This window comes from Pristiophorus japonicus, unplaced genomic scaffold (genome assembly GCF_044704955.1).
Source record: "Pristiophorus japonicus isolate sPriJap1 unplaced genomic scaffold, sPriJap1.hap1 HAP1_SCAFFOLD_288, whole genome shotgun sequence".
Taxonomy (NCBI): Eukaryota; Metazoa; Chordata; class Chondrichthyes; family Pristiophoridae; genus Pristiophorus; species Pristiophorus japonicus.
Window position 1 is genome coordinate 589,610 of NW_027252646.1, and position 13,343 is coordinate 602,952.

At 52.6% G+C, this 13,343-nt stretch overlaps 3 non-coding genes across 3 annotated transcripts; all 3 read right to left on the reverse strand.

Annotated features, from left to right (window-relative positions):
- Positions 1-424: 424 nt before the first annotated feature.
- trnat-ugu (transfer RNA threonine (anticodon UGU)) lies at positions 425-497 on the reverse strand. Its single transcript has one exon. It is a non-coding gene; the product is annotated as a tRNA-Thr (tRNA).
- A 5,828-nt stretch (positions 498-6,325) lies between these two features.
- Positions 6,326-6,398, reverse strand: trnat-agu (transfer RNA threonine (anticodon AGU)). The gene has a single exon. It is a non-coding gene; the product is annotated as a tRNA-Thr (tRNA).
- Positions 6,399-11,201: 4,803 nt separating this feature from the next.
- Positions 11,202-11,274, reverse strand: trnat-agu (transfer RNA threonine (anticodon AGU)). The gene has a single exon. It is a non-coding gene; the product is annotated as a tRNA-Thr (tRNA).
- Between the last annotated feature and the right edge of the window lie 2,069 nt (positions 11,275-13,343).

The window sequence follows — 13,343 nt, forward strand, 5'->3', positions numbered from 1 at the left end:
CCCACTAGTTCTGTAGTTTAGTTCCACTCCAGCGGGAAGCTTGTTGACTGTGAGGTGGAGCACGGCAGTGAGGAATATTGAGACCCACGGCAATGTGGGTTGGACTCTTAACTGTCCCTGTGAAACGGTCAAGTGAGGCCCTCGGTTGTGTTCAAGAAGGCTGCTCACCACGACCTTCTCCAGGGGCAATTAGGGATGGGCAATAAATGCCGGCCTTGCTATCGACGGACATATCCCGCAACGAATCTAAAACAAATATCGGTGGCTCTCAGACTGGATATGAAGAAGACTCGGTTACAGACTGGTCACAGAAAGTGAAAGTGCTGTGGGCTGTATTTAAACTGTGAAGTGAGTCGGTTCCTGTTGATGGTGTCGGCCTGTCGCCGATTGACAGCGAGTTCAGGAACAGAAGCCAAAATTGAGTAGGCCCCAGTGAGATTTGAACCCACGACCCCTGGTTTACAACACCAGTGCTCTAACCCCTGAGCTATGGAGCCACCTGTAACACCAGCTCATGTTTGCTTCTTACTATTGTTAACAAGGAGGTGGGGCCCGAATATAATCATTCTTGGTGATTCATCCCTGAACAATCATTGGACATGATTGTTTCTCTGTCTCTCGAGAGGGAAGGGGAGAGAGGAGGAAAAGGAGAGAGAGAATGGTATGGTGAGGGAGTGGGGCAAAGGGAGACAGAGATGAAAGTGGAGAGTGAGAGAAGTGAGTGAAGGGTAAGGGGAGAGAAGGAGGTGGATGGACAGAGGGAGAAATGGGGAAGGAGAGTGAGTGGAGGAGAGAGAGCAAGGCACAGGAGGAAAGAAATGGAGTGGGGGAAAGGGAGAAAGGGGGACAGGAAGGAGAGTGAGAGAAGAACAATAGAAGGCAGTGAGAGAGATTGAGAGCCTGTAGTTTGAGGGTCAGTCTCAGAGCTGTTTAACATTTATGATTAAAGTCCTTGATAATTGATGGTGAATTTAAATACTGAGCTAATTGTGAGGAGACCCCAGTGCGATTTGAACCCATGATCTCTGGCTTACTAGACCAGTGCTCTAACCCCTGAGTTATGGAGCCAGCTCCTCTGGACAAGTCAGGGGAAGGAGCAGGAAAGAGAGGGGAAGGGAAATGAGAGAGTGGAAGGAGTGAGAGAGAGGGGGAAGGGGAGAGAGTGGGGAAGGAGTGAGAGAGAGGGGGAAGGGAAAAGAGAGAGAGGGAGGGGAGAGCGGGGGAATGGGAAAGAGAGGAGGGAGAGGAATAGTGAAAAGGCTGAGGTGGAAGGGGAGAGAGGGAGGAGAGAGTGGGTCGGGGAGGGAGAAAGGGAGAGAGGGCGAAGGAGAGAGGGAGAGGCGAGGGAGGGGGAAGGGGGGAGAGGGGAATGAGTGAGAGACGGGGAAAGCGAGATAGCGGGAAAGGGAGAGAGGGGTAAAAAGATGTAGAACGGGTCGTGATGGGGAAGGGAGTGGGGGAAAGGGAGAGTGAAGGGAAGAGAGGGGAAGGGGAGGCAGGCAGAGAGGGAAGTGGAGAGTGAGAAGGCAAAGGGGAAGGGGAGAGTGAGAGGGGGCCGTGAGAGGGGAAGGAGTGAGCGAGAGATGGGAAAAGGGAGAGAGGGGGAAGAGAGAGTGAAGGGGGATGAGAGAGAGAGGGGGAGGGGAAGGGAGAGAGAGGGGGGAGTGGAGAGAGAGAAGTGGAGAGAAGGGAGGGAGAGAGAGATGGGAGTGGAGAGAGAGGGTGAAGAGGAGAGAGGGATAAGAGTGAGAGAGAGGAGGAGGGAAGGGAGAGAGAGGGTTTGGAATGAGAGAGCGAAGTGGAGAGAGGGGAGGTGAGAGAGAGATGGGGGGGAAGGGGAGAGTGAGAAGGCGTCATGAGAGGGAAAGGAGTGAGAGAGACGGGAAAAGGGAGAGAGGGGGAAGAGAGAGTGAAGTGGAAGGGAGAGAGATAAAATAGCTTAAGGCAACTCAGTCACACTCTGGCTCAATCTCTCTCTGTCTCTCTCTCTCTCTCTCTCTCATTCTCACTTTCTCTGTGTCACTCTCTCTCTGTATCTTTTTCATTTTCTCTCTGTCTCGTCAGCGGGAAGGGTAGAGAGGGAGAGAGGAGGGAGGGGAGAGAGAGGGGAAGAAAGGCAGAGGCAGAGAGTGAAAAGGGTAAAGGTAAAGTGAGAGCGAGAGGGCAATGGGGAGAGAGAGGGAAAGGGAGAGAGAGAGGGGGGAAGGGGAGCGAGAGATGGGAAGGGGAGTGAGAGATGGGGGGGGAGAGAGAGATGGGGTGGGGAGCGAGAGATGGGGAGGGGAGCGAGAGATGGGAAGGGGAGAGAGAGAGAGGGGAAGGGGAGAGAGAGGGGAAGGGGAGCGAGAGATGGGGAGGGGAGTGAGAGATGGGGGGGAGAGAGAGATGGGGAGGGGAGCGAGAGATGGGGAGGGGAGCGAGAGATGGGAAGGGGAGCGAGAGATGGGAAGAGGAGAGAGAAAGTTCGAGTCAGAAGGGAAAAGGGAGAGAGTGAGGGGGAAGGAGAGAGAGAAGGAGAGGGGGATGGAGAGAGATAGAGGGGGAAGGAAAGGGAGAGGAAGGGGAAAGAGAGTGGGAAAGGGGGGAAGGGAGAGAGAAAGGATGAAGGAGAGTGAGCGGAGGGGAGAGAGAGAGAGAAATAAAAGGAAATGATAGAGAGAGGAGGAAGGGAAGAGATAAATCGAGAGCCTGTAGTTCCAGTGTCGGTCTCAGAGCTTTTTAATATTTATAATTAAAGCCCTTGTCAATTGATGGTGAATTTAAATACTGAGCTCAGTTTTAGTAGGGCCCAGCTACCTGCTCTGAGCTCTCTCTCTCTCTCTCTCTCTCTCTCTCGAGGGGGAAGGGGATAGAGAGGGAAAGGGAGAGAGAGAGAGAGAGGGGTTAAGGGAGAGAGGAAAGGGAGAGATAGAGGGAGAAGGGGAGAGAGAATGGCAGGGGGAGAGAGTGGGGGAAAGGGGAGAACCTGTGGTGTCTGGGGGAAGGGAAGAGAGGGGAAAGGGAGATAGACAGAGAGGGAAGTGGAGAGTGAGAAGGGGGGAGCGAGAGGGGGGAGTGAGAGAGGGAGACGGGAAAAGGGAGAAGAGAAAGTGAAGGGGTACGAGAGAGAGGGGCAGGAGTGAGAGAGAGAGAAAGAGGAGGGAAGGGAGAAGGTGAAAAGGGATTGAGAGAGGGGGAAGGGGACAGAGAGTAAGAGTGAGAAGGGAAGATTGGGGGAGAGGGGAGAGCCTGTTGTGCCAGGGTTGGTTTCATATTTATAATTAAAGCCCTTGTTAATTTAAATACTGAGCTGAGTAGAACCCAATCAGATTTGAACCCACGACCCCTGGTTTACTCGAGCAGTGCTCTAACCCCTGAGCTATGGAACCACCTGCCCTGGGCTGTGGGTCATTCCCCAGTTAATGCTGGGTGTTTGAAGAATGTGGAGGGGTCAGTGAAACACTCAGATTGTGTCTCATCCCCCAGACTCCTGCCTCCGTCTCTTCAATATTCGCCTCTCAACATCGATATATCGGGTCTTTCACGTAGTAAAACATCCCAAGGCAACTCAGTCACACTCTGTCCCAATCGCTCTGTCTCTCTGGCTTTCTGTCTCTCTGTCTCATTCCCTGCCTCTCGCGATCTCTCCGTGTCTCTCTCACTTATTCTCTGCTTCTGGATAAGGGAGAGAGAAAAGGAGAAGGAAAGAGATAGAGAGGGAGGGGGAAGAGATAGGGGGGGAGGGGAGTGAGAGGGGAAGGAGTGACAGAGATAGGGGGAAGGGAAAAGAGGAAAATAAGCTTGTTGTTCCAGGGCGACCAGTTCCAACTGTCACAGGACAGAGAGTGGAGAGCACCAGCTCCCACTGTCACAGGACAGAGAGTGGAGAGCACCAGTTCCCACTGTCACAGGACAGAGAGTGGAGAGCACCAGTTCCCACTGTCACAGGACGGGAGAGTGGGGAGCACCAGTTCCCACTGTCACAGGACGGGAGAGTGGAGAGCACCAGTTCCCACTGTCACAGGACAGAGAGTGGAGAACACCAGTTCCCACTCTCACAGGACAGAGAGTGGAGAGCACCAGTTCCAACTGTCACAGGACAGAGAGTGGAGAACACCAGTTCCCACTGTCACAGGGCAGAGAGTGGAGAACACCAGTTCCCACTGTCACAGGACGGGAGAGTGGAGAGCACCAGTTCCAACTATCACAGGACGGGAGAGTGGTGAGCACCAGTTCCCACTGTCACAGGACGGGAGAGTGGAGAACACCAGTTCCCACTGTCACAGGACAGAGAGTGGAGAACACCAGTTCCCACTGTCACAGGACAGAGAGTGGAGAGCACCAGTTCCCACTGTCACAGGACAGAGAGTGGAGAGCACCAGTTCCAACTATCACAGGACGGGAGAGTGGAGAGCACCAGTTCCAACTATCACAGGACGGGAGAGTGGGGAGCACCAGTTCCCACTGTCACAGGACGGGAGAGTGGAGAACACCAGTTCCCACTGTCACAGGACAGAGAGTGGAGAGCACCAGTTCCCACTGTCACAGGACAGAGAGTGGAGAACACCAGTTCCCACTGTCACAGGACAGAGAGTGGAGAGCACCAGTTCCCACTGTCACAGGACAGAGAGTGGAGAGCACCAGTTCCCACTGTCACAGGACAGAGAGTGGAGAACACCAGTTCACACTGTCACAGGACAGAGAGTGGAGAACACCAGTTCCCACTGTCACAGGACAGAGAGTGGAGAACACCAGTTCCCACTGTCACAGGACGGGAGAGTGGAGAACACCAGTTCCCACTGTCACAGGACAGAGAGTGGAGAACACCAGTTCCCACTGTCACAGGACGGGAGAGTGGAGAGCACCAGTTCCCACTGTCACAGGACAGAGAGTGGAGAACACCAGTTCCCACTGTCACAGGACGGGAGAGTGGAGAGCACCAGTTCCCACTGTCACAGGACAGAGAGTGGAGAACACCAGTTCCCACTGTCACAGGACGGGAGAGTGGAGAACACCAGTTCCCACTGTCACAGGACAGAGAGTGGAGAACACCAGTTCCCACTGTCACAGGACAGAGAGTGGAGAACACCAGTTCCCACTGTCACAGGACAGAGAGTGGAGAACACCAGTTCCCACTGTCACAGAACAGAGAGTGGAGAACACCAGTTCCCACTGTCACAGGACAGAGAGTGGAGAACACCAGTTCCCACTGTCACAGGACAGAGAGTGGAGAACACCAGTTCCCACTGTCACATGAACATCCGGTCGTGCCCGCAAAGGAAGTGGAGTGTGGGAAATTGCACGCTGCTTCCATTGAGGGGTGGTCAGGCCAATTCTGCGGCGGGAGCTAAAATTCCCAACCCTAGAAGGTTACCGCCCCCAAGGTGGGGGCATGTGCGGGGAGGCAGAGGGAAGATGAATGGAGACAGGGGTGGGGGATTGAGGGGCAGGGGATAGGAGGGGCCACATTGCAGCGAAGTTCTGGGGGGGGGGGGCGGGGGGCAAAGTGTGTTGGACGGTCGGGCCTGGGGGCTCTGTGCCTCGGTGCAGGGAGTGTTCGGGTTGACTGCGCAGATGGCGATTGGTGGATGTGGTGTGGTTGGCTTCGCGGGGGCTGGGTGCTTGACATTTGGGAAGGACTCTGACGGGACGGGCCGCACTGGGTGCTGGGGGAGTGTTCCCGCTGTTGGATGGGTCCTGAGCCGGGGGGGAGGGCGGGGGCACGCTATTGGGATGGGGGTGGGCTGTTTGGGAGAGACGTCTTCACTCGGAGAGTTTTGGTCTGTGGGGTTCCCTGCCGCGGAGAGTTGTTGATGCCAGTTCATTGGATATGTTCAGGAGGGAGTTGGATGTGGTCCTTGAGGTTGGGGAGGGTCCGGGGGTGATCAGTCAGGTATTTAAACACTAAACTAATTTTGAGGAGGACCCAGCAAGATTTGAACCCATGACCTCTGATTTACTAGACCAGTGCTCGAACCCCTGAGCTATGGAACTACCTGCTCTGGGAAAGTCAGCGGAAGGAGCAGGAAAGAGAGGGGAAGGGTAAAAAAAGAGTGGAAGGAAGTGAGAGAGAGGGGGAAGGGGAAACAGAGAGGAGGAAGAGGCGAGAGAGGGAGGGGATGGAGTGAGAGAGGGGAAGGAGAGAGAGAGAGGGGGAAGAGGAGACTGGGAAGAAGAGACAGTTGAAGGGGAGAGAGAGAGAGGGGAAGGGGAGCGGTTGATGCGAGTGAGGGAAAGGAGGGCGAGACAGAGAAAGCGGTAAAAAGAGTTGTGATGGTGAAGGGAAGAATCTGCAGGAAAGGGAGAAGAGAGAGAGAGGTATTTAAATACTGAGCTAATTTTGAGTAGGCCCCAGTGAGATTTGAACTCACGACCCCTGGTTTACTAGACCAGTGCTCTAACCCCTGAGCTATGGAACCACCTGCTCTGGTAAAGGCAGGGGCAGGAGCAGGAAAGAGAGGGACAGGGAAAAGAGAGAGTGGAAGGTGTTCTGTCTTGAATCAAGAGTCAGACGAGATACTGCAAGCTCAAAGTAAGGTGTGACCTTAGTCCTTTATCACAGGTCTCCAGAGTGCCTCTCCAGCCTGTGAGGCTTCCTCAAGTACAGGTGCTCCCAAGGGATTGTGGGATCCCTTGGGACTCCAGGAGATAAGCCCTCTGGTGGTCAGACATGATAATTACAGGTTTACATTCGTAACAACACTTGCCCCCCGCCCCCTGCCCCAAAGTCAATAGTGTAACTATATACAATGTGAGTCGATCTGGGACCTTCCTTGCCCTGGTTGATCGTCTCGGTGCAAATGCTGGTGTTGGTGAATCATTTGTTGGGCCCTCGCTGGGCTGCTGTGCAGCTGGCCTTGCTGGGCTGCTGGGGGTGATGGGTTCTGCTTTTTGGTCAACCGCTGGGTTGGTTGCTACGTCTGTGTGTTGGACGGACGGTAGAGTCTATTGTGGGTTGTTCTGGATAGTCTGTAAATCTCAGTTTGATTTGGTCCAAGTGTTTTCTGCAGGTGAGTCCATTTGCGAGTTTGACCACAAACACCTTGCTCCCCTCTTTGGCCAAAACAGTGCCAGCAATCCACTTGGGACCTTGTCCATAGTTCAACACAAATACAGGATCGTTTACTTCAATTTCACGTGACACATTTGTGTGATCACGTTATGTATTCTGTTGAAGCCGCCTGCTCTCTACCTGTTCGTGTAGATCAGGGTGGACTAACGAGAGCCTTGTCTGAAGTGCCCTTTTCATCAGCAGTTCAGTGGAAGGGACCCCGGTCAGTGAGTGGAGTCTTGTGCGGTAACTGAGCAGGACTCGGGACAAGCGAGTCTGCAGTGCGCCTTCAGTTACCCTTTTCAAGCTCTGCTTGATTGTGTGAACTGCTCGTTCTGCCTGACCGTCGGACGCTGGCTTAAAGGGGGCAGGCGTGACATGTTTGACCCCATTGCGGGTCATGAATTCCTTGAACTCGGCACCGGTGAAGCACGGCCCATTGTCGCTTACAAGGACATCAGGCAGGCCGTGCGTGGCAAACACGGCCCGTAGGCTTTCGATGGTGGCAGCGGACGTGCTTGCCGGCATTATCACACATTCGATCCATTTGGAGTACGTACCTTAAACCACTAAAAACATTTTTCCCCAAGAATGGGCCTGCATAGTCGACATGAACCCCAGACCACGGTTTGGAGGGCCAAGACCATAAACTTAGGGGCGCCTCCCTGGGTGCGTTGCTTAACTGGGAACATGTATTACAGTTGTGCACGCAGGACTCTAAGTCTGCATCGATACCGGGCCACCACCCGTGGAATCTGGCTATCGCTTTCATCATTACAATGCCTGGGTGGGTACTGTGGAGATCACTAATGAAAGTGCCCCTGCCCTTTTTTGGCATACCTACCCAAATGCCCCATAGGAGGCAATCTGCCTGTCTAAACATTTCATCTTTGTGTCGCTGGTATGGCTTTATTTCTTCGTGCATCTCTAACGGGACACTAGACCAACTCCCGTGGAGCACACGGCTTTTTACTGAGGACAGTAAGGGGCCCTGGCTCATCCAGGTTCTAATCTGTCGGGCGGTGACAGGTGATTGCTCACTCTCGAATGCTTCCATTACCATAACTAAATCTGCGGGCTGTGTCATCTCCACCCCGGTGGTGGGCAATGGCAGCCGACTGAGAGCATCGGCACAGTTTTCTGTGCCTGGCCTGTGGCGGATGGCGTAGTTGTATGTGGACAACGTGAGCGCCCATCTCTGGATGCGGGCCGATGCGTTCGTATTTATCCCCTAATTTTCAGAAAGGAGGGATATAAGTGGCTTGTGGTCGATTTCCAATTCGAATTGAGCCCGAACAGATATTGATGCATTTTCTTTACCCCGTAAACACACGCTAATGCTTCTATCTCGATCATACTGCAGGCCCTCTCGGCCTTAGACAGACTTCTGGTTGCATAAGCAGCCGGTTGCAATTTCCCAAATTCATTAGCTTGTTCCAATACACACCCGACCCCGTACGACGACGCATCACATGCTCGTACCAAACGTTTACATGGATCGTACAACACAAGCAATTTGTTTGAACATGACAGCTTCCTAGCTTTCTCAAAGGCATTTTCTTGGCTTTTACCCCAGACCCATTCATCTCCCTTACGCAGTGGAGGGTGCAGGGGTTCTAACAATGTGACAAGACCCGGTAAGAAGTTACCAACATAGTTCAGGAGTCCTAGAAATGACCGCAGCTCCGTCACGTTCCGTGGTCTCGGTTCCTTCTCGATTGCCCCCGTCTTCGAATCGGTGGGCCTGATGCCGTCCGCCGCGATTCTTCTCCCCGGGAACTCCACTTCAGGCACCGGGAAAACGCACTGCGAGCATTTCAGCCTGAGCCCCACACGATTAAGCCGACTAAGGACCTCCTCCACGTTCTGCAAATGCTCGACGGTGTCCCGACCTGTAACCAAGATGTCGTCCTGGAAGACCACGGTGCACGGGACCCACTTCAGCAAGCTTTCCGTGTTCCTCTGGAATATCGCCGTGGCTGATCGAATCCCAAACGGACATCTGTTGTAAACGAAAAGACCTTTGTGCGTGTTGAGGCAGGTGAGGCCTTTCGAAGATTCCACCAGCTCCTGCGTCATGTAGGCCGAGGTCAAGTCCGGCTTCGTGAATGTTTTCCCCCCCAACCAGCGTGACAAATAGGTCATCAGCCTTTGGTAGCGGGTATTGATCCTGCAGGGAGAAACGATTGATAGTTACTTTGTAATCACCACAGATTCTGACGGTGCCGTCTCCCTTGAGGATTGGAACGATCGGACTGGCCCACTCATTGAATTCGATCGGCGAAATGATGTCCTCTCGTTGCAGCCTGTCCAGCTCAATGTCCACCCTCTCTCTCATCATGTAAGGTACCGCTCTCACCTTGTGATGGATGGGTCGCGCCCCCGGAATTAAATGGATCTGTACTTTTGCTCCTTGGAACTTCCCGACGCCTGGTTCGAACAGCGAAGGGAACTTGCTTAGGACCTGGGCACATGAGGTGTCGTCGACGGATGTATCTTTCCCAGCCAGCTCCTGCCGAACAGCGTGGGGCCATCGCCCGGTACCACCCACAGTGGTAAATCATGCACCGCTCCATCGTAGGAGATCTTTCCGGTAGCACTGCCGATTACGGGAATCAGTTCCTTTGTGTACGTTCTAAATTTGGTTCGAATGGGAGTCAGGACTGGCCTTGAAGCCTTGTTGCACCACAACTTATCGAAAGTCTTTTTGCTCATTATGGACTGGCTCGCGCCCGTGTCCAGCTCCCTGGACACCGGGAGCCCATTTAATTCAACCTTCAGCATTATCGGGGGACACTTTGAGGTAAATGTGTGCACCCCATATACCTCTGCCTCCTCGGTCTGAGGCTCTGGTTCATCGTGTTCCGCCGTGGATCTGTCCTGCTCTGCAACAAGGTGGTTTGCAGGATTAGCAGGGTTTGCAGCTCGCCTGCACATACGTTGGAGGTGTCCCATTGTTCCACAGCCCTTGCAAACGTACCCTTTGAAGCGGCATGAATGGAATCGATGATCACCAAGATCACCCCAACCTCTGTCGTCGAGCTACAGTACGCGGACGACGCCTGAGTCTGCGCACATTCAGAGGCTGAACTCCAGGATATAGTCAATGTATTTACTGAGGCGTACGAAAGCACTGGCCTTACACTAAACATCCGTAAGACAAAGGTCCTCCATCAACCTGTCCTCGCCGCATAGCACTGCCCCCCAGTCAACAAGGTCCACGGCGTGGCCCTGGACAACGTGGACCATTACCCTCCTCATTCTTCAAACACACAGCACTAACTGGGGAATGACCCACAGCCCCAGGGCAGGTGACTCCATAGCTCAGGGGTTAGAGCACTGGTCTAGTAGACCAAGGGTTGTGGGTTCAAATCTCACTGGGGCCTACTCAAAATTAGCTCAGTATTTAAATTCACTGTCAATTAACAAGGGCTTTAATTATAAATATTGAACACCCTGCAGACTGACCGTGGAATGATGGGCTTGTTATTGACCGCATTTAAAAAGTACTTAAAGTGCTGCAACGAACAGACCTCGAGCTGGAAAGTGGGATGAGGCTGGAAAGTGCTCTTGGCTGGCCGGCGTGGATACGATGGGCCGAATGGGATTCTGCCTCTCCCTTACTCTTTTTCCTTCTCACTCAATCTCTCAACCTGACTTTCTCTTTCTCTCTCACATCATCAGCATCGGTGTGATATATTCACAGGGCACAGCACACACAGCTTCCTAACATGGCGCGCAGCTCTCTCGGAAGTCTCCGGAAACTCGCCGAATTCTGTTTATTATTAACTCTGCAATACACAATACGTCCACATCCTCAATGTGGAGCTACAAACATTACAAGCTGACAGACATTGCAAGAGGCAGTCCCTCGGAATCGAGGAAGACTTGCTTCCACTCTTAAAATGAGTTCCGCTCTATCCACCCTGTTGGTTACATCCTCAAAGAATTCCAGCAAATTAGTCAAACATGACTTCCCATTCATAAATCTATGCTGACTCTGCCTGACCGAATTATGCTTTTCCCAATGGCCTGCTCCTGAAGGAGTGAGAGAGAGGGGGGGAGGGGAGACTGCGAGGAGGAAAGAGGAGCAGAGAAGAGGGAGGGAGGAAGGGGAAAAAGAAGTTCAGGGGAGAGAGACAGATATTTAAATACTGAGCTAATTTTGAGTAGGCCCCAGTGAGATTTGAACCCACACCCCCTGGTTTACTAGACCAATGCTCTAACCCCTGAGCTATGGAGCCACCTGCTCTGTGCAAGTCAGGGGAAGGAGCAGGAAAGAGAGGGGAAGGGAAAAGAGAGAGTGGAAGGAGTGAGAAAAAGATATCGAACGGGTCGTGATGGGGAAGGGAGAGAGAGAGAGGGGAGGAGTGAGAGAGATAGGGGGAGAATCGGTCAGAAAGGGAAAAGAGAGAGAGGTATTTAAATACCGAGCTAATTTTAGGTAGGCTCCAGTGAGATTTGAACCCACGACCCCTGGTTTACTCTACCAATGCTCTAAGCCCTGAGCTATGGAGCCACCTGCTCTAAGCTGTGCGTCATTCCCCAGTTAGTGCTGTGTGTTTGAAGAATGAGGAGGGGTCAATGAAACGCTCAGATTGTGTCTCATCCCCCAGACTCCTGCCTCCGTCTCTTCTAATATTCGCCTCTCAACATCGATATATCGGGTCTTTCACATAGTAAAACATCCCAAGGCAACTCAGTCACACTCTACCCCAATCTCTCTGTCTCTCTGTCTCTCTCTCTCTCTCTCTCTTTCTCTCTCAATCTCTCTGTCTCTCCATCTCCCTGTCTCTCTCATTCTCTGTCTGTTTCTTTGTCTCGCACTCTCTCTCTCTCTCTCTGTGTCTCTCTCACCTGTAAGGGTAAACCTATTTTTCTTGGAACAAGGCACAGAAAGAGACCACGAACAAACTGTTTTAAAGTAAAAACGTTTGGACTACCTGGGAGGGGGAAGGCAAGTGGTGACACATCACCCATTAAAAGCAATGGTTGAGGTCAAGGACTGAACTTGGTTATACATACAGACAAAGAGATTGATACTGTCTATCCGAGGAGTCCCACAGTTGATTGGCCACAGGGGTTAACACAGTTCCCCCCAGAGACTACAGGTCTGCAAGAAAACAGGACTATAAAGGACCCAAGGAAATGCACATTTTTGGATAACAGGGCATTAAGGATAAGGAGTTATCTTTTGCACTGTCGACTCCGTGTGCAAATTAGTAGCCAGTCAAACTCCTCAGCACAGCCAGTTAAACAAATCACCGCATCGATCCAGATGCATTCATCGGACACCAGCCCAGCAGGGAACTTATTCTTACTGTGGATATAAATATCACCATCATCGGCAGTCCCTCGGAATCGAGTAAGACTTGCTTCAACTCTAAAAGTGAGTTCTCAGGTGGTGAACAGTCTAATACTGGAATTACCGTCCCTGTCACAGGTGGGACAGATAGTTGTTGAGGGAAGGGGAGGGTGGGACTGGTTTGCCGCATGCTCCTTCCGCTGCCTGCGCTTGGTTTCTGCACGCTATCGGCGATGAGACTTGTGGTGCTCAGCACCCTCCCGGATACACTTCCTCCACTTCGGGTGGGACTGGTCTTTGGCCAGGGACTCCCAGGTGTCGGTGGGGATGTTGCATTTTATCAAGGGAGGCTTTGAGGGTGTCCCTTGTAACGTTTCCTCTGCCCACCTTTGTCTCGCTTGCCGTGTGGGAGTTCCGATTCGAGCGTTTGCTTTGGGGAGTCTCGTGTCTGGGGACCATGCGGACAATGTGGCCCTGCCCAGCGGAGCTGGTCAAGCAGGAAGGAACAGGAAGGTACACAAGCAGGAGGTGGAAAGAGGAAGCAAAAGGACAAACAGAGAGACAGAAGGAGACGAAAGGAAGAGGTGCTGCAGAGAACGGATAGAAGGAGAACCGACCGGTCACGGAACCAACAACCACAAACCTACAATAACTACAGCCAGGAATGGCGATTGTATGTCTTCAGTCGATTTCTCTCAGCAGTCTCGTCCTGTAGTTTTTAGTCGGTTTTTTGTTGTGTAATAAAACGGACCCTGGGTTAAGCCTAAAATTTTGTTCCATGTGTTGTCCTCTCCCCACTAGAAGTTCCGAGGTCTAACAATCAGTGAACAACACACACCCCGACACACTCTCTCTCTGTCTCTCAAGGGGGAAGGGCAGAGAGAGAGAGGAGGGAGGGGAGAGAGAGGAAGAAAGGCAGAGGGTGAAAAGGGTAAAGGGAAAGTGAGAAAGAGAGGGGACGGGGAGAGGGAGGGGGAATGGGAGAGAAAGAAAGAGGGGCAAAGGGAG